Source organism: Anser brachyrhynchus, assembly GCF_964034855.1.
Source record: "Anser brachyrhynchus genome assembly, chromosome: 19".
NCBI lineage: Eukaryota > Metazoa > Chordata > Aves > Anseriformes > Anatidae > Anser > Anser brachyrhynchus.
The window spans coordinates 11,587,389-11,607,221 of NC_137712.1; the positions used below are offsets into that span (position 1 = coordinate 11,587,389).

A 19,833-nucleotide genomic window follows, 5' to 3' on the forward strand; every position below is an offset into this window, starting at 1 on the left:
AAATACGCATTATCTTTTAGTCAAAATTTTGCTGAAACTGCTCAGTAAATGCATATACTGGATCTGCTTACATGAGCCCAGTGCATTTTTTCAGCTAAAGGAGTCATCCTTCCCCAGTCGCCAGTGAATGTGTCAGTATGACTTGTATGAACTGAACATAACCATCCCGTGAAAACGATGGCTGAAGTTCTCTGTATTAGTAAAGCTGAGATGTGAAAGGCTTTTAGTTAAGGGCTTTGGACATACCATTGCCAATGGTAATGGAATACAGAGGTGTACAGCGCTGCTCATAAAACCTGATTTATACTCAGTGATCCTCTTATTGACAAAAAGAGGCTGGTTGGTATCCAAGTGTGCTTGAACCACCTGTAGAAGGAAAACATGTTTCATTCTTGTGGAGGATAGATTTGTTCTAGTCCATATTAGCCTGTCCCGGTTCTTCATATAATAGTTTGTGTGAAATGTTGTGTCATGCACAAGCATTAAAATGCAGTCTTATGGAAAAATCATAAATATTTAAACATTTAAAGGAATTTGAAGAGCAAAACCAATTAGAGTAATAGAGTTCCTCCTTCCTTGGTCTCTGAAAGATAAGAAGATTGTTGCATGTCTTACTAAGTCTTCCCCACTGCACTGTCTTCTGGAGATGCATCCATATATACCAGTGCAGAAACAATAAATCTCCTAAATCCTTCTGTTACTTAATTTAACGTTTGCGGTATAGAGTAAATCCAGGCTAGAAATAAGGTACCTTTTTCCAATATCCACTTTTATTGAATGGAGAGAAAGGAAAGAAAAATGTGTTTTAGTGAACTCTCCCTTTTTAATGCAGAATATTACAAAGATATACGCCTGATCTAATAATGCCCCTAGGCTTGTGATTAATTTCAAGAACTTTTTAACTTTAAGCCTCAGAAGTAAATTTTGCAGATAGATACGAGGTGCTTTGCTGGGACCTTAAGGAAGGTATTAAAAGCAGCAGGGCAAGGAAATTATATGAAGTGTCTGTTTGAGTTTCTTTTTTTTTTGCTCAGTGACAGTTGCACAGGCAATACTTGAAAGTCTGTTTTACACGGTCCGGTTTTCCCAGTCTGCTAAAGCGGAGACCAGCATTTTCCTTTTTCAGTTTGGCACTGCTGAAGATCAACTGAGTATGTTCCTGGAGTAAGGGCTGTCTGTAATTTCTCATTCACACAGGCTTGGAAGCGTTGATGCCCTGCTACTCAGTATTGCTGGGTGCAGCGTGCGGTTGGTAACACAGCATCGTCCTCCCTAAAGCTGCAGGGCCTGTTGGAAGCTAACCCGCTTATCGCATTGTCCGCCCCCTTGCCCAGCTCCCTGGAGGGCCCTTGACCAAATAGCTGTGGGAGGTTAAAAGTATATCACTCCCCAAAGTCCTTCCCAGGCATATGCTCTCATTGTTCTTATAATTGGAAAGGATTTAAATGACAATCCATGCTGGTGGCATAGTCACAGCTCTCCTATTCATTTGATATTTATTACCTCCTTTAGGAACAACAGCATTAAATTTAGAGGGTTGTGCACTGTTATGTTCCTCTGTAGAGAGGCTTTGGAATCCTTTTCCGTTGTTTTGGGCAATAGGTTAAAAATAATGGTAAAAAGGTATACAAGGGCTCAACAGCTTTATTTAGCTGAAGCTTTAGTCTATATTCTGCATTTGCTTGAGCAGATGACCTGGAGGTGTTTAGTGACAGGTGGTAAAATAAACAGCCGGTTACTGTGTTACCGTATTGATAGCGGAATTTATCGCATTGTCTCACTAACTAATGCTGAAATGAATGTATGGGAGGGGGTCTGTTAGCTCTTAGAACCTCCACCAGAACTCTTGGCATTCGTGTCTGAGTTCTTTGGAGGTGTATGTAAAGGTAGTGAGCTAAGTGTTCAGGATACTGCAAAGGCAAGTCTTGCCAACGCTTTTGAGAATGATCCATATTCAAATTCTCCTTGATCACAGAAGTGGATTAATTTGCCAAATCCAAACTGTGCATGTTTAATTTATTAAATTGTATGTTTGTGTCCAGTTGTATTTCTAGAACTATAGGAGCAAAACTAAACTACTGTAGTTTTTCTGCTGAAGTAATGGCCAAAAGAAAATAAATGAAGCTTCCCCAAGGTCTTATATTCTTGAAATCTAATCTTTTAGCATTCCTAGAAGATCTATGGAGCAAAACTTTGTTCCTTTGAAAAAGGATCAAATTTAGAAGTCTGTATTTTCTCAGTATTTAACTCTGTATTTTTTTCCCTGTGTTCTTGACTCCTTTTCAGTGATCATGACAGTTCAGTGAGACTGTTGGATTTTGATACCGAGTGTCCCAGCTGTTGGACACCTTAAGTAGATTATGATTAGTGAAATAAAGAACAGGAGTAGGCAGAGATTGTGAACAATCTCTTCCAATACAAGACTTACGGAATTTCAAATTAACAGTAGAAAGGTTTAGGTAAGCAGATGCTTTTTTGTACATTGTAGGTAACTTATGAAAATTGATGCATGGCAGAATGTGCTAAAGCTCTTGTGAATTCAAGAAACAACTGAACAAACTAGCAAAAGAAAATTACATCAAAAACTACTACAAACACAACCTCCATTCAGCTTCCCTATGGTGGTAGACTATGCGAAGGAATTATCGCTTCACACCCTCCCCATTTTATAATACTCCCTTGGCATCTGCTGTTGTCCACCTGTGTTAACAGGTCACTGGCTGGATGACTCCTTGCTCTGTTTGTTCTCCCGTCTTCGGAGGGCAGTGAGCACGCTTCTGTCCGATGAACGTCTTCAGTGTCCAGCTGTGCAGTAACCCAGCCAGGGGCTAGCTCAAGGGATAGGTTTGGGAGCATGCCAGTAAAGAGATGACAAAACACAGATCAAATAGATGCTCGAGAATTATCTCTTGTCAAGGAACTCGTGTTAACCGAGGTGTCGTATATTCAGTAAATTACTGTTAAGCTTGCAGGAACCGTCAGGCAGAAGGAGAGGGCCTCGTTACGCGTGGTGCTAGTGTAAAGCTGTCCTAGAATGCTGACAGCAGCTTGCAGCCATGAGATGAGAGCTGAATCTCTGAGTCCTGTTTTATCACGTCAGCTGTGCGTGTCTCCTGGCTTGACTGCCAAGTTAATCAGCTCTCTCATTTTCCTGTGATGCTGCAAGGAGGGCCTGGTAAATTCAGCACACGAAGGTGTCCCACGAGGGGACAAATCATTGTTACGAGAGGGGAAGGATGTTTTAATTGGGCAGTGTATGTGTTTACAGTGGGCTAGTCCCCTGAATAGACCATTTCTCTGTTTGCTAAGCTCCTCTTTATTTGGATTTTGTGGCCGGTTCCTACTAGTCAACGACGAAAGGGAAGCTTTGGCTTTTTTTTTTTTTTTTTTTTTTTTTCCCTCCTGCAGCAGCGTCTGAAATAGCTGCTCTGATTTGGAAGTGCCAATGGTAGATACACAGAGTGCCTGTGACCTGATCAGATGCAGATAGGTGCTCAGATTTTCTCTGTGCTTGTTACTGTTGTGGGAACACTCTGCAGGGAAAAGCTGCTGACACTTCTGCTGTGCTTCAATGAACTGGAATGAACTGGAAAGCATGAGGCAAATACAGAAAAGCAGTTTGGCCAACCAGCCATTTTCAGTGTTTCCATCGCTGCCATCTGTCTTTGGAAGAGAGTCACTCTCCCCCATATGTGTCTTCAAATGTTCTGTTCCTCTGAGTTGTGTTTTTTTTTTTTTCCTTTTAATCAAGTTCAGACCTCTTGTTTTCACCAAAAGCTTTATTCTGTGTCTCAATTTTCTGCTCCTCAGTATCCCTAGTGAATTCTGTCTTACAAAATCTGTGGCCATAAATTGACCCATCATTAATACAAAAATAAAATAACAATGAAGAGGCACTCCCAGATCCCCTTTGGTCTTTGGTGTGGTCTGTCTCAAGACCATACCCCTTCCAGTGAGGGGCTTGGGGCCTGTATGGGACAGTGCTTAATGGTAACACCACAGATTCAGTGGTGAGGTCATGGTCTTCTCTTCACAGAAATCGGATCTGGAAATTGTCTTAGTAACACGTTTAATCCATTTCCTTGCCATTGTCTGATTCTTTCCTGCAGTACATTTGTTGGTGGTATGCCCAGTCTCTCATAAAATACCCACGCAAAAGCGCTTCCACTGTTTCCCTTAGGAATAATTCCCTATATTGATTCTCACTCTTCAAGATTTTTTTCCCAGATACTCAGCCTACCTTTTGCTCTTGCTTAATATCATTGCTGCCTTGCCTGAATGTTGGTGTAGTTCTTGATATTACTTGCCAATTCCTTCCACTCTTGAGGCTTGCACTTCTCAGATCAACTCTCCCAGTGCTGTTGCTGTTCTAAAACTGCTTCAACCTTGGCTCCTAATCCTGTGTTCAAGGGTTTCCTGATCCCTGTTAGTGTTGCTTCAAGTACGTTGTGCAGCAGTATTTCCCTGATAAGGAGATGCCAACATTTCAGAAGATGCGTTACCACATAGGACGGTTGACTCCAGCAGGCAGTTAAGACCTGCTTCTCAAATGCTTCCGCGTCTGCAGACCAGAGCAGACATTTCTGTGAAGCCCACGTGCACATGGTCGTGTTCTGGGAAAACCCTTGGATGCCTTTACGAACTGGGGTGTTCTTGCTTATTCTCATCTGTTTATTTACGGGTATTTTTCTGAAGTACATTTAGTTTACTTTTTGCTCAAACTTCGTTTATTTTTTTTTCATAAGCTTGAGGTTACGCAGGGTTTTTCTGGTTTTATTGACTTCTCCCAAAACATTTGAATAAGGATAATCTGCACAATTTCTTTAGCACATTTACCAGTTGTTCAGAATTATGTAAGAAAAATGGAACCAAACAACAGTATCTTTCCAAAGGAATCTGAATAAATGTTGGCTGTAAGCTTTTGTATAAAGTTCTTGTAGTTACCTACATTTTGCATTTTTTTGAAAAATCAAAGTTAATCCTTCTGAGTAGTCTGCTAAAGTTTATCGTGAACCTGTCTGTGGTTTTCTCATCACTTTAGAAAATGAGTCCTAAATTTATTGAAGCCAGTGGCAAACCTGAGAGTTAAGCTATCGATATTCCGTTTTTCTTAGCATCTGTTTTCTAATGCCAATCTCTTGTTAACACCAAGAATATTTTCCTTTGTGAAAATAAGTGTCGTGTCACAAATTTGATGTTAAAAGTGTCTCAGGATTAAAAAAAGTAATAATACTAGTGTTGAAAGACCTCTGTTGAGCTGACATCAAACAGTAGATTTCTGTTGAAAAACGAAGAAGGTGAATGTGCAGCTCCTTTATTAGTATGTCCTCATTAGGCTGTTTTGTGTCCACAGGTGTGGCAAGAAACAACCAGTGAATGCTAAGACAAAGCATCCCTCCCTTTGTTCTTAGCATATGAGTTAAAACAATATTGCTTTCAGCAAGAGGAATGCCTCTGTCTGAGCCTTGAGACATGGTGCCATATCTAGCCGCCTATGTATGTATTATTTCTTCCACTGTGCCGGCAAGGTTAAATAGCTAAATAATTTTTGCTTTCAGTTTAGTTTATTTTTACTGGTATATTTTATTTCTGCTTTGTAAGGTAACTTTTCTTAATGAGTAATAACGGTTGAAATTATCTATGTAAGCCGTGTGGCGGATATGAACTGACATTACATTTGATACTTTATGGAGCTAAAATTTTGATCCTGTAAGTCTTGAAAGAACCATGGAAATCCAAGACAGTTTAGTCCGTGTCTTCACTGGAAAAGTGTGTGGTGGGGGTGCTTGTCACCTGGGAACTCTTGCTCAGCAGTTGCTCTCTGTATGGGAGGAAAGGCACAGGCCCATACGATCACAAGTGAACGAGGTTAGCGCTCTTTTCTCTTCCGAGGGTCACCTTGCCTGGGTTGATGTGTAGGAAAGCTGCCAGTGGTTTGTACTCCCTGGGTTTGTACTCACAGGAGAGCTAATGCAGGCTTGCTCACTGAAAATACACATTTTTTGGAAGGCAATGCAAAGCCTGTGTCATGTAAGTGACTTTGAAGTTCCAATTCGAAAAGAGTGATGCAACGTTCCTGAATGTTTCAGTGCCAGATTTTCAAAAGCTCTCAGCAGCCAGCAAGTACCATTGTTCTCAGTGGGAGGTGCTGGCAGGGCGCGCTTCAGAAGATGAGGCGCTAGCAGTATTCCTCAGTGCCCTGCACCCCCAGAATGCCAGGCAAAGGAAGGTGCGCGATGCTGTTCCCGGTTTGCAGATGAGAAATGGGCCTTGAGGGTCTTCCCCCAAGTTAATGAACCGAACCAGATACAGAAATAACTGCAGATTATCAACAGCACAGTTGTTAAAATATTACTTTAAAAGGATGAACTAATGAACTGTGATGACTGTGATCCTGATTACAGTCAGATTAATGACACTGCTGATTGCCATAGGAACTAACTTGCAGCATTTGCTCTAAGTGTAAGATAAGTTGCTCTAAGTTACAAGTCTGTAAATACAGGAGTTTTGAGTAAACTAAACTATTAATTTATTTTAGTGGTGTTTTCTTTGCAGGAATCCTAGCTGTGCAAGGACAACATTACCTGTCCCTTGCTTACAGGTACTTGTGTTGTCTGTGGAAGTCTCAAATACTGATGACATGCAGCCTTTAGGAAAGGGAACGTTTCTCATTCGAAGCTGTGTGACTCCCACTAGTCTACGTGTAGTCAGAATTAGATTTTGTGTTGTGAAGGGAGAATCAGGCTGATTCCTGACTCTGTTTCTGCTTGGCCATAAAGGTAGAAAGGGAATTAATATGAATATGAATCTAATCTTAATCTCCATTTAAGATGGTCCTAAAAACGACTTTTTTTTTCTGTCTGTGATTTGGCTTATGTAGTTGTCACATCACTACCAATGCAGATGCCATACAAAACAGAAAAAAGGTTATCCTTTTTTTTTTTTTTGCCTTTCACATACCCTCTCTTTCTGAAAACAGTAATAACAGCTACTGTTCGTTCCCAGTGGAAGAAGTTGTGTTGAAACTTTGCAAATACTGTCAATACATTTTTAAAACCCTGTACTTGATTGCAAGATAATACTATTTACTGCAAGACTAGGACAATTTGCAGTCGTACACATGTAGGATGCATCTAATTTGTTCTATACTTATTCTGTCAAACAAGTGAAAGTTGACATGTGCATGGCAGTAAAATTCTGAGCTGGAGCTTGAGTAAATATTCCAAAATTGACATGAAAATTGTGTAGGTTGGTGAGAATAAATGGTACGATTTGGGAGTAACTGGGTAACTTTTAGATGAAGTTCTGATCAGATTTCAATAACATTGTAAAGTTTCTGTAATACTCCTAAGCATGTTTTTGTAACTATTTTACTAGGATTATCATTTTTTTACTCACTGGGCACAGTGATAATCTAATATTGGTATTTTTGGAAAGGCATTATATGTGCAATTATTCCCAAGTCTGGAAATAGTTTTTAATAATGATCCTGGAGTGAGGTTCTTAAAGAAAAAAAAAATGTCAGTTGCATGCAATATTCCTAGAGGCTGGAAAAATGAGTCGGTATAGTTTTTAGTAAAAGTCCGTGAGTAAGATCCAGAAAAGTCCATTCCTGGCTGAAACATTCATGTTAACCAAAGGATTTCCAAAGAATGCTCTTGGAAGTCATTTCAGGATACGTTAAGCATCGTAGCCTGGAAGGGGTCTACATGCATGTGGTTTTTAGCAGGGGCAAAAATCCTGGATTCTCTGAGCTCATGCAGAATAGAACATAATGTTCTCTTTAGAGGAAGGCCACTTAGAGAACAGCTGCTTCACAGCATTGCAATGTTTAGTGAGCATGCTGTGCATCTGGAAATAGATTTTTTTTTTCTTTAATATTAAGCTGCGGTCTAAATGCATTCACCTCGGTGTTGTACAGTCTTGTACTTACAGTTGGGGTAAAGAGGCAGCACAAAAACTACACTGTAGGAGACAAGCAGCTTACCACCTTTTCACAACTTCCTTTCGTTTAGAATGAGTGTTTGCTTTGAATCCTCATCCTTCTTTGGAATGGGATGTGGGTTATCGGTGAGCGGGCACTGTCACTTGTCAGGCCTGGTGTGAGATCCCATCCTGCCACAAGTCTTGTGACAAGCCCCTTCCTCCGCCCTTTCTGCATGTGTGTGGCAATATCTGCTGGTACTAATGAGCTTTGTGTTCTTTTGGAGGTTTTATTTGACCATTCAGCTCAAGTTGTATGTGAATTTAGGAAGAAACTGTGTGAGCATGTGTTCACCAGTGTTACAGGCTCTTCTGGAGGAGGGAGGCAATCTAGAAGCTCAGACTGTATCAAAGAAGATTCCTTGGACTTTTTTCTGTAATATATTTAAAAACAAAACCAAAAAACTTTTAAACTTTCAGCTACAAAATTTGCCTTAATTTATGAAACTAAGGTTGGCTGTCTGGTTTAACTCAGGGATTTTTTAGGTTGGCAGTAAAATTTTCCCGTTGATAATTGACTATTTCCTCTTCTTAATTAGCATAACAATTCTTTCTGTAGTCAAATCACCTTGATACCTTCACGTACTGCCCAAATTTCTTGGTTTAATCTGTTCATCTCTTAATCTGTGCATCTCTAAGGACCCTGCATGATTTGCTGAGGAGAAGGAGTGCAAGACAACATCCTGTTGACTAACGGTAATGGTTTGTTAACCTTGCTTTTTCTTGAAATGGAGATCAAATGCTATGCAGAGAAGCATTTATTTACCCTTGGATGTTCATATAAGTGTTAGTGGGACTGAATTAATGGCGATGAATAAACAGGTCTGTAATAAGCCAAGTGAATGAAAGATTCACGAACATTTTGCTGATGCTACATGCCTATTTTCCAAGGACTTTATTTGTTTATTAGAAACACACAAGTAATCTGTTACTCTAGGCCAATACAACAACTGTTGTATTAGTTTGACTTTCGTATGCATTTATAAATGTGAAAAATTATAATAGATTTCCATATTGAGTTTGAGGCTGATCAAGGCAATAACATAACACCATCTCATTGCTGCAGAAACAAGACTTAAGACAAGAATAAGGATTTTTTCAGGATTTTTTTATTTGAAATAATGTCTGAGTAGGTATAATGCTGGCCTGATGCAATAGAAAACTGTGACAATTCATGGTGTCTTGCTAGATAATATGAAGATCAGCCTTCTAAGATTGTTTACACACTTTGTCAGATGCAAAGTTTTTTGTTATACGCAACAAAAAACGAACAAGCACAGACTATCTAATTGTTAACAGAAGTTAAATTTCAAGTTTTACATTTGTTGTACGTGGTCCTTCTTACCAAAGGGTTAGTGAAAGGATCAGTCACCACATAATTTCATTCTTTGCCTGTTGCTAAAGCTTTTTATTCTTATTTTTCAGTAACCTGGCTTGTTTTTTTTTCCCCATCGCTATCACAGGGGTAGACACCAGTAGAAGCTTCTGCCTCTGACAGCATTATTAATACAAATGCAGAGTGTATCTGTATCCACAGGTGGGCTTCCTGAGACATGATCTCATGGTTTGTTGGGACCTGAGCTAGTACAGAACACAGTTTCCCAAAACTGTACTTCCAACTTTGTTGCTTTAAATGTAATCCAGGTTGCTTAGGCACTTTGTATTTCTTTAAAATGTCCCTACTGGTTAGACTTTTTCTTTTGTTCTGGAGATTGCTGATGCAATCCTTACAGGCATAATTAATGATTATTTGCTGTTGTTAATTCTGGTCAGCAAGCAAGGAGGGAGTAACAGTGATTGTTTTGCTCATGGTGATCCTTTGGGAGCATGTTTGATGCTGGCTTTCAGTTTCTGTTTTTCCTGACTTTTCTTTGATTTTTCTGTTCTTATCCATTTATTGACATTGACATCAAGTGGGTTCTTAGTCATGACTTAGCATACTACTCTGCCACTATTTTGTTGGAGAGAATGGCTTTTTAGTTCAAACTCTGTCCTGAAAAATCTTATAGTTATTTTACGTATTGTTTTTGTTTTGGTGAATTTTGCCCACATACCTGTGTGATGCCAGCTGTGTGGAGCTGTTTTGCATCTTCACTGACATAATTGAATTTAATCATGTGCAGCTCACTAAATGCTGTCATGTGATAAAATACCATGGCAAAACTTGGCATGAACCATGAGAAGCTTTTAGCAGGCAGAATAATTGCACTAACATTTGCTCTGAAGTACACTAGAAATTAATTTAACACACCATTGCTAGCAAAGTGCATAGGATGACAAAAATACTCTGAATTGCCAACTAAATCTGATTTGCTCTTGAAAATTCTTAACTCTTGCACTTTCTTCCTTAGCACTCTAAAAATACATCTGTTCAAACAGGTAATCACAGTTAAGATAAACTGCTAGAAAGTGTACATCGCTTCAGGTAGAATGTAACAATTGACCGTGTACTTCACTATTCAAACAGTATATAGAATTATTATATTTTGTCACCTTGTATTTATTAAATGTATATGTAATTGTTTCTGGGTTAGAACATAAAAGTCATGAAATTTCAGTGAGGTACAATTATGCTAGAACTAAAAATCTACTGTAGAGAGGAAGGTGATAAACTAAGTTTGGGAGGAATTACTGAAAGTGTGTGAGTGCGCTAAGTAAATAATCTTTGAAAGATTGGAGAAGTGGCCTAAAAAGAGTAGTTCAGCTATGGTAAGTAAAAGGCTCAACATTAAAGCAAGAATTCCAGTGAGTTCAGCGTGGGAGACAAGTGACAAGGCAGCAGTTGTGTAAACTCCATTGCCTTATGTTTTTTGTTTTGTTTTGTTTTTAATTAAAATAAAGTAGGTATTGATTGCGTGATCCTTGGAACAGTTTTTATATTCAGCTTCTTTAGTACAAACATTTTCCTAAGTGGTATAGTAATAGATGCAACGTTAAACAAAATTTCTTCATATTTTTATAGGCTGAGTTGAACAACAGCATTCAAGATGTGCCTGGATGTGGTGCTACGAGATATGATTTAATAGCTTAGTAGATAGTATTGGTGATAGGAAGACAGTTGGACTAGATTATAGGTCCTTTCCAACCTTGTATTTCTATGATTCTGTGATTGTGTCTACACAGTGATCTACTGTAGCTCTCAATGTCCTGGATGGAGGGAACAGACCCATGCAGGTGTCTTTAAAACGTGAAATAATCATGTTATGCCAGTGAGTCATGGTAAGACCTCTACCTGGAATATTGTACCCAGGTTGGGATGTTGCATTTGAGGAAAGTTGTGTTCTACTAAAGGGAAAGAGCAGTAAGCTGTTTTTCCTGTGCATTTTGAACAGAAATAATGAAACACAGGAATTTAGTGCCTTGGTGAGTTGTCAAGTCTCCAAATTTGAAAGGCTTTAAGACTGGATTAGACAAGTATCTGAAAATGGACGAACTACAGTTGATTCTGCCTTAAGGCATAAGAGCTAGACTAGATGAACTCTTAAGGGCTCTTCCAGCTCTGTTCTCTGATTCCCTAGTATAGCTAAATGTTTTCATAGCATTCATTATTGTCATCACAAGCACAACTAACTGAGAATGTACCACTGCAGCAATGTTGTCAGGCAAATTAAGTGACATTTTATATATAAAGTACAAACTCATTGCCAAGAATTTTCCAATCTTTTCCAGCATGAAAATTTAAAGAAGCTAGAGCAAACAATTATATGTGTATTCTATTTAAAATTTGGTTAAACAAGGATTCATCAGAATTTGCAGATTATCAAGGATGGTAGGGGAGGGTGCTATCTACCCAACTCTCTGGAGAAGAGTATTAAAGTTCTGTGGAGAGATTTCATTGTGCAATAGCTGAAGCTCATGTCTTACCTTCAAGAGCTCTAGACAGAAAACATGTGGAGGGTGAAAGGCAAAATGTAAACATTGAGCATGAAAGATATAATAAAGCTGGCCAGGGTGCAGCATGATGTTCTGACGATGAGATCCAGACAGTGAGGATTGCATTATTCAAACAGGAAATTGGAAGAATGTTTCTTCAATGCCTGTCCTTCCAAATCCTGGGAGCTGAGAAGAGTTATCAGCTAATTGTTATGCTGTGCTGGAGCTGGAAAGATAATGGGGAGAAGTTTGTCCTCCAGCCACAGCGTTGCCATTCCCAGGATCTGCATGCTCTGCTCTCGCAACAATCCTACTTCTTGAACAACCAGCACGAGCTCCTGCCTGCTGTGTTTTGTCTGATAGGACCACATCTAAATCATCATTTGGTCTCTTTTGAAGCTTGAAAGAGGCAATCAGAAGTTCAGCCCTAAGGAAAGGAATCTTTTATCTACCAGCTGGGCTGACAAATCTCCTCATCAAAGCCAGATGTATCATTAGGAAGCCAGCAAAGCAATAATAGGTGCACTAGTTAAGTTGTACCTGTCATGTGAGCTGTGCAAGAGAAATGGGAGCTTCAGACTCATTTTGTTTTTTCTTTCCAGAGGTTCCTCAATTATAGTAGCTTTCTCTTTAATAGAAACTCAGAAAGGCAAAAACAGAATTGTTGTTAGTCTTGGGCTGCTTTCTGCCCAAACCAGCATTTGACAGCAGCATTCTTCATTTGGTAAGAAGCCTGCTTGTTGCTCTGTCCAAATTCTGTGGGTTTCTGTGTAATGGTGAAGAGGGCCCCAACAGCTCAGTAGTGCAGTGGTTCTAAAATATTGTTGTATCAACATTACTGCACGTTGATTTATGCTGGATACACCACAGAGGTGTCCTGTGTTCCACCTACTGCTGCTCTGTGTCAGCCTTCCCCCTGCCCGGCCCCCTTTCCTGAAGCTGGGCCAGCAGGAGTGTTCAAACAGAGGGCTGAAGGGCCTTGGCTTCCTCTTGCAGACAGAGCAAGATGAGAGCTGGTGTGTGAGAGACCTGATCTCCACCAGCCCTTGCCGAGGCTGTGGGCGAAGGAGGGGCCTGCACTGTGGCGGAGGATCCTCCAGCCCGGGAGGAGCGGGCAGTCAGGAGGTGGGAGCGCTGTCCTGCCATGACCCTCTGCTGTGGGGTGGAGCCCCCAAAGTGGGGGCTTCTTCCACCCAGTGAGATCTGCTGTGGAATGAGGTGTTAATGCTTAATGCTTGGTTTCCATCTTCTAAAGCACCCACTTAGAGCCCTGCCCGGCAGGATTTTGTGGTATCATAACAGGAAGTGGGATTTAAAATGGCCTTGCCCATGACTGGCAGGCCCTGGTGGGAAGCTGAAGGTTCTGCGTATTCCTCATTCTGGAAAATGAGCAATGGCCAGGGTCCTGCAGTGTGCCGAGCACCTCGCCCACACCGGAGTGCAGAAATCCAACAGTCCTCAGCCCGCAGTCTGGCCCTGTGACTGTGACCACATCGATTGTCCCCAGGTTTGAGTTGGGGGCTCCACATGTCTTGTGCTCTGTAGCCAGCAGTGCTGCGGCTGCTTCCCGTCAGACTGCATCCCCTCCAGCTGATGTTCCTTCTCTGGTGAAATGCATACAGAATCATGGATAATTTGAGTATCTAAAGTTTCTGATGTGGTGATGAGTATGCTGGAAAATGTGAATATTTAAATCTGATTAAAACTGCTTCTGCCCTGAAAACACTAACCATTTATGTTGAAATCTTAGACTGAGCCTGCTTGCATTTGAAGACAGTGGAGTCAATGATGACTCCAGACTGTAGAGGTTGCATCTTTCTCATGGTCTTGGGTATAATCTTAGCAGCTCTTCAAGGGGGCTATAACACTTTTGTTTGTCAGAGTAATGCCATACATGTATGCTCTCATGTGACAGGACATGACCATGCATTTGTGGGTCTCCCCGCTTCTTGCTTATACTTTTCTTTATAGCGTGCAGTATGTCAGTTAACCATTCTTGATGCATTTGGCATTCGGAGATGTCACTTTTGGACAGTGACTTTTGATTATAAAAGAAGTCATTGTAAAGATTTTAAAAAGTCTAAGTCAATTTAGAAGTCTCAGAAAAATGTATTCAAACCCACTTACAGCAGATTACAATCTATTAATGATTTTAAAGACATGATATAGAAAAAAACAGTGCATTATATGGCAAACTGTTGTTTTCTGACTGCCTATAAATTGAAACTGGGAGATGTCTATTTGCAAAAAAGCTTGATTAGTTGTAACCCATGTTGCTTTTGAAGATCATGTAAATATGAAAGAAAAATGCTCTTTTTTTCCTGTTGACTTACCCCTGTTTGACTAACATACGTTCTGTCTTAAAACTGATCTCTCTCTTCTTGGGAATAACTCCATCATTGAAGTACTTATATTCAATACCGCAGTGATTACTATTGTCATTATTTTATACCGCAGGGTCCTTAGAGAATCCTTTAGTGCCACACTGGTGATGGCTATGTTTATCATTTTGTCCAAACCTTTAGAGAGATGCCAATGTAGCCTTAGTGTCTTCAGGTTTCAGTGGGACCTAACATTTGGATAATTAAGAGAAAACTCCTTGGCAGAGATTTCAGAGTTGACCACTTGATGTGGCTGCAGGAATGAGCAACTGGAGACACACGGAGATGATTTCCTGGGAACACCTGAAGCAGGCATTCTGGTGAAGAATACAGCTCCTGGTGCTTCACCTTTGAGGGGCATTCCGAACACCATGGATGAGCCTAAAACCTACAGGGCTTACAAACAGTAGTACTTGAAGTGTTACGAGAGTCACAGTTGCAAAATAAGATTATAGCATTAAATAATCATGTTTTGTTCTTGTGGCTCAGGAAGCAAATAAAGCCACAAACTTTGTAGCCCCCTGTTACCAGAATTAATTTTCTTTGCCCACTCCTGAGTGTTGGCGAACACTGCATCACGCCTTAGAAGTCACAGACTGTGGGGTTATTTCAAGCAAGGACTGTGTGTGTCCATACATGCACACGCACAGCGTGTGCACATGCACGATATTCATGATCTTTGTGAGTGTCCTTCCAGGATGCTTTATTATAATAAGAATCTGGTTTGTGTTGCATGTAGCAATGCACTGAGGGAAAGAGGAGTCGGCAGTCTGTCAGAAAGGCCAGCCTAACTGTAAGCTGAACTCTGTTTTTAAAGTTTAGTCTATTGCCACTGTAACTCTCCAAGTGCTTGTGCTAAAATCTTGCAGTGATGTGTCCCATTCAATAAATGAGGTAGTGCCATCTGTATTATCTTTGGACATCCTGTATATAACCTGTATTTTGTCAGTAGCAGGGCAGATCTGTAAAAAAAAAAAGAAATTGCATACTCTGAACCTAGGTACAGATGGCTGCATGCTGGTATCTCAGCAAGAGGTGTATTTTTAGTTGCCACCTTTATTTTTTCAAATGTGCTGAATGTTTATCTTCTTCCAGTCAACAAAAAAAAAGGTTTGGTTGTGTTTTACATAGCCAGTTTGCCTGGAGTAGCTTTAACAGACTTGAAAAGAGGCCATGCAAAGAAGAGAGATTGTCTGGCAACTACTTGCCCAGTGCTGTGTGAAGAAGGATTTCTGTGAGTCTGCTGGTACAGGATCACTCTGAGCCAGGGTGGGTGACTAACCTACATCTGGGAGGTTTATAAGCACTTTTTGAGTTGACCAGTGGAAACTCAGTCTGCCACGAGGGGTGTTGGGGCAACCTTCACCAACATCTCTTCTCTATCTTTAAACCTGCAATTATCCTCTTTGCCTCGCATAGCTGGCCTTTTGCTACCTTCCCTTAACTATGGCTCAGCTAATGGTTTCTTTATCTGAGCTGGACAAACGGAGATGAGCTACCAGGTGTTGTCTGTGTGCTGATAATGCTGCATCCTGCCTGTCCAGCACCCCCATGTGTTAAATAGGAGGAGTCATAAACTAAGATCATAGAATAATGACATGCTTTAGATAGGAAGGGACCTGTGGAGATTACCCATGCCTCATCTTCTCAGGGCAGGACCTACTTCAATTATGTCAGGTTTCTTTGGGCCTTGTCCCTCCTGTATCTGTAAGGAAGGAGACACCACAACCGCTCTGGGTGCCTGTTCTAGTGCTTTTATTACTCCTGTGAATCCCACACCCCATTATTAAGCTAGAATTTACCTTGTTGAACTTGAGTCCATTGTTCTTCATCTTTCAGCTTTGTACAAGCCTTACCTTGAGAGCACTCTGGGAAGAGGAGCAGTTGAGATTTTCAAGCAGAAGTGCAGCCCTGTCCATTCCCTTTCACGCCTGGGTCCTCTAATTGGTGGTACCAGGGTATGTAGTAATCCCAGCTAAGTTTCATTTGCATCCACCACCAGTGGGAGAACACTTATGAGCAAAACCAATCTAATCTCTTTATTATGTTCAGGTCTGTGCTTCACCAACACAGTTTATGGAAATGACAGCTAGCTGGAGGCTTGTTATAGAGTGAGTGCTGGCAGGCTAACTGGACCCCTGAAAAATGTATTGTTCTCCACTGACTGGGTTCCTCTGTTGTGTGTAGTGAACCTCAGTGCTCGTGTTGTGCACAGCACAAGGGAAGATGGAGTCTTTTCTTCAGATAAGTTGTATTTTAAATGAGAGCGATGAAGTAAAAAGACAGTCTGTATCATGCGTTAGCATTTCTTACCAAGTCAAAATTGCTTCTGGGAATAACTGCCCTACTTGGTGTGTCTTCTCAACATTTCATCTAACATATTAGATGTTCTGAGGGCAGTTATTGACAGTTAAAATTTTTTCACACTTCCATTTAAAGTTTTAACCCGCTAGCATTTCTCATACAGGAATTCCTCCATTACAGCTACATGAAAATTTCTTCTAAGTCTTATTCTTAAACCTGAAGCCACTTGTCAAATCTCTCAGAAATAGGCAATTATATTAGTCCTTTTGGTAGAGGAGTTGTCTTTGGTTTAAAGTGGTGACTCTGATAGAAGAAGAAAGAAACAGAAAATCATGCTGTATATTAGGATATAAGTTTTTCATGTCTTGGAATCATGTGTTTAGCATTGCCAAGCATTCTTATTTTATCAGGTAGTTACTGTTGTTTCTGGCGAAATGCAGCTGATGAAATGCACAGTTTGGCTTCTTGTGCAAAGGGAGCCCTTCTTAGGAAGTGGGGACTCCTGCAGCATGAGTAACTGATTAGTACCGGATTGCAAAAACTCGTAAAATGATTTGGAGTTGGTTGAAGAAGTAAGAAATAAAATAAGAAACGAAAATGAATTGCAGATGTGCGTTGTAGATTTTAAACTGGGAATCCTAAAACCACTTGCCTAAGTTGAACCACATTAAGGGCTTGAGAAACACCAGGTCCATGGGAATCCTGTGCTTGTTGGCATTGTGTCCAGAAGCCTCTGTTTTTCAGGCTAGACACCACATTTTCAGCTAGAGACTATTTGGGTTCCAAGCAGATTTTTTTCATTTCATTTTAAGCTAAATTAAAAAAAAAATGCAGCCAGCAGCCAGGAGAATATTTGGCTTTTGTTTCTTTACCAGCTGTTTTCATTCTCGGAAACTCATTTTAGCTCCTGGTGTGTTTCTTCAATTTGTAGCTTATGAATTGCAGGAGCAGATGATACGCTGCTGAGTGCACCCTCTGTACGGGGCTGCCTGTGAGAATCGAGTGGTTTTGTGCAGCAAGGGCAGGCAAATAATTTGACGTTAATTCCTAGAAAGAGGGAGCTTTGGGGTGAAGGTCGCTAGACAGGATCTTGCGACCGAGAAGTTGGCTGCTTTTAAAAATCTTGATTAGTGAGAAGGCTTTAACAAGCTCCTTCTGCGTCTCGTGTTTTGCCTGTCCTGGAGCCGCGGGTAGTGCCTGCTGCTCTGGAGCTTGCTCCCACGCAGCGTGCGGCAGAGACTGGCGAAGGTCTGTGTGAGAGCTCTTGTTCGCACCTTCCCCTTCATCCTGCTTCAGGAGGCCGCTCGCTCCGCGGCCCCGTGCAGCCCGCCGGTCCCTGGCCGCCCTGCCACCTCCTCGCCCTGCCCCAGCTGCTCCAGGCCCGCCGCGCTTCCTTTGGCCTCCGTCTGCTCGGCCTTGGCCAAGCAACCGCGTCACTCGGGTGGGGGCCCAAGTCTTGTCTCCTCGCAGCTCTAAACCTCGAGGTCTGGTCGCACTTTGGTGAGGATGCTTCTTATCTCGGCCATTGTTCCACCTTTCCTGCTTGTTCCCTTAACAACCGCTTTTGATCCGGCTCCATAGCGACTAACCCATCCTACACCCACGCAGAGGCATGCGTCGTCGGCAGGGAGAACAATGCCGTTATCTCCTTGCCGTTGCTCGTGGCGTCAATATTATTCTTCGTTTGTCTAGTGTAAGAATAAAAAAGAAGATTGTGTTCAAGCCCAGTGGTGTGAATGTGTGGCCTTGTCAGCCTGAGTCCTTTCTGAATCCATTCGCTTTCCCATTTCTTCTCTTTGATCTCAGCCCCCTGTATTTTCTCTGTAGCGTTGATTTGTCAAAGCATGTGGTGCTTTATCATGTGCTTAATTTTAAACACAGTGAGAGTGCTTATGTGCTCAATCTTGTTCAGATGCGTTCCTGTCTTGGGCCTGGGGTGTGTCTGAGGAGCCAGGATTGTGGCTTAATTCTTGCAGGGGATCTAGCTGGGTTTTCCTTCTGAGGAATTATTTTCCAAAGATATTTCTTTTTCTGCACAATTAATTTATGATGTGGTACGATAAAAACATCACTTAGATTTCAAACGCAAGTAGCCTAAAATGAGGAAATGCCAGAACTAAGGATGCCTGCACAACTCCAACCTACCACAATGCGGGTGTGAATTATGACGGTCTTTAATTACATGACCACATACCAACGTGGTGTTTTTTTCCAAAGAACTGTTGCCTTTCACAGTGTTGAAGATGGATGTGCTCTGGAGTGTGTAGCTAAGAAAGCGCGTGTCTGTCAAGCGCTGCCTCACTCGTTACCCTAGCGGAGGGTGCAGAGGGAGCCGCGCTGTGTATTGCAGGAAAAATTGCATTCCTGCAAAGCCTGAAGTTCTGTTTTCATTTCTTCCATAGAGGTCTCGTACAGAAGTAGCTGTCCTGCAGCTAAGCAGGATTGAGAACAATTGTTCAGAGTATCAATTAAATTATCTCTGACAGAAGAAGGAGATGGGACTTGTGGAATGGCAAGGGGTAAGGGTTTTGTGGGGTAGTGGGAAGAGAAGTGATGAGGAAAGAGCCAGGTGTGTAATTTATAACCTGTGGAACATGGTCATTGGAGAGAGGAGGTTATTTAAATGCCACAAAATCCCTTCTGCTGTTTTACCTAAGATGGTTTTCTCTGCCTTAAATCTAATATATATATATATTTTTAGTTTAATAAGGGTGATATAATAAAAGAATTCTTGATGACAAACGTAGAGTAACGTAGCTGTAACAGTACCACTTGGGTTTCTTTCTTTCTTTTTTAAAGCACTTAACTTGACCACGGTAGTTCCTGAGATCTCAAGGTGTGTTCCTCATGGTGGCGAAATTATGTTGTCTCCCTCTGTGTTTCAGTTTCCCATCTGCAAAATAAAGACAGCACTTCTTGGTACGCTCTGCTCTCATGGCTTCCAGTCTCAGTACTGCTGTCTGGTTTTGTTCATCACCCTCTGTTCAGAAGGTGGCGATGCAGGGGAAGGAGGCATTTTGCAGAGCAGTGCTTGTTCTTGATCTAATTTCATCCCTCATAGAAAACTCCAAATTAACACACTATCTGTATTGTCTAGATAAATTATCCAACTTTATTTTGTTATGCTAATGGTGGTGCTGACACCACTCCCACTCCAGCATCTTCAGGTCAGGAGCACTTATAGTTTCATGTGCTGGGGGCAGCGCTGGTGATGCACGGCCAGTGGGATGAGCTGCAGGGCTGGCTGCTTAGCTGGAGATGTGTCAGCCTGCAAGTTCCTCCTCGGGGAGGT

General features: G+C 41.3%; 1 protein-coding gene across 20 annotated transcripts in view; it reads left to right on the forward strand.

The window, feature by feature from the left end:
• Positions 1-19,833, forward strand: part of EXD3 (exonuclease 3'-5' domain containing 3) — a 297,777-nt gene that overhangs the window by 24,873 nt on the left and 253,071 nt on the right. For 4 of the 20 annotated variants that reach the window (XM_080562120.1, XM_080562094.1, XM_080562108.1 and 1 more), the window contains exon 1: positions 14,921-16,195. The exons of 15 other annotated variants lie outside the window; for them this stretch is intronic. The gene's annotated coding sequence lies outside the window, so the exon portion shown is untranslated. Of the gene's footprint in view, positions 1-14,919; positions 16,196-19,833 lie in introns of those variants that run through there. One more of the 20 variants, XM_080562107.1, reaches the window with a different exon arrangement.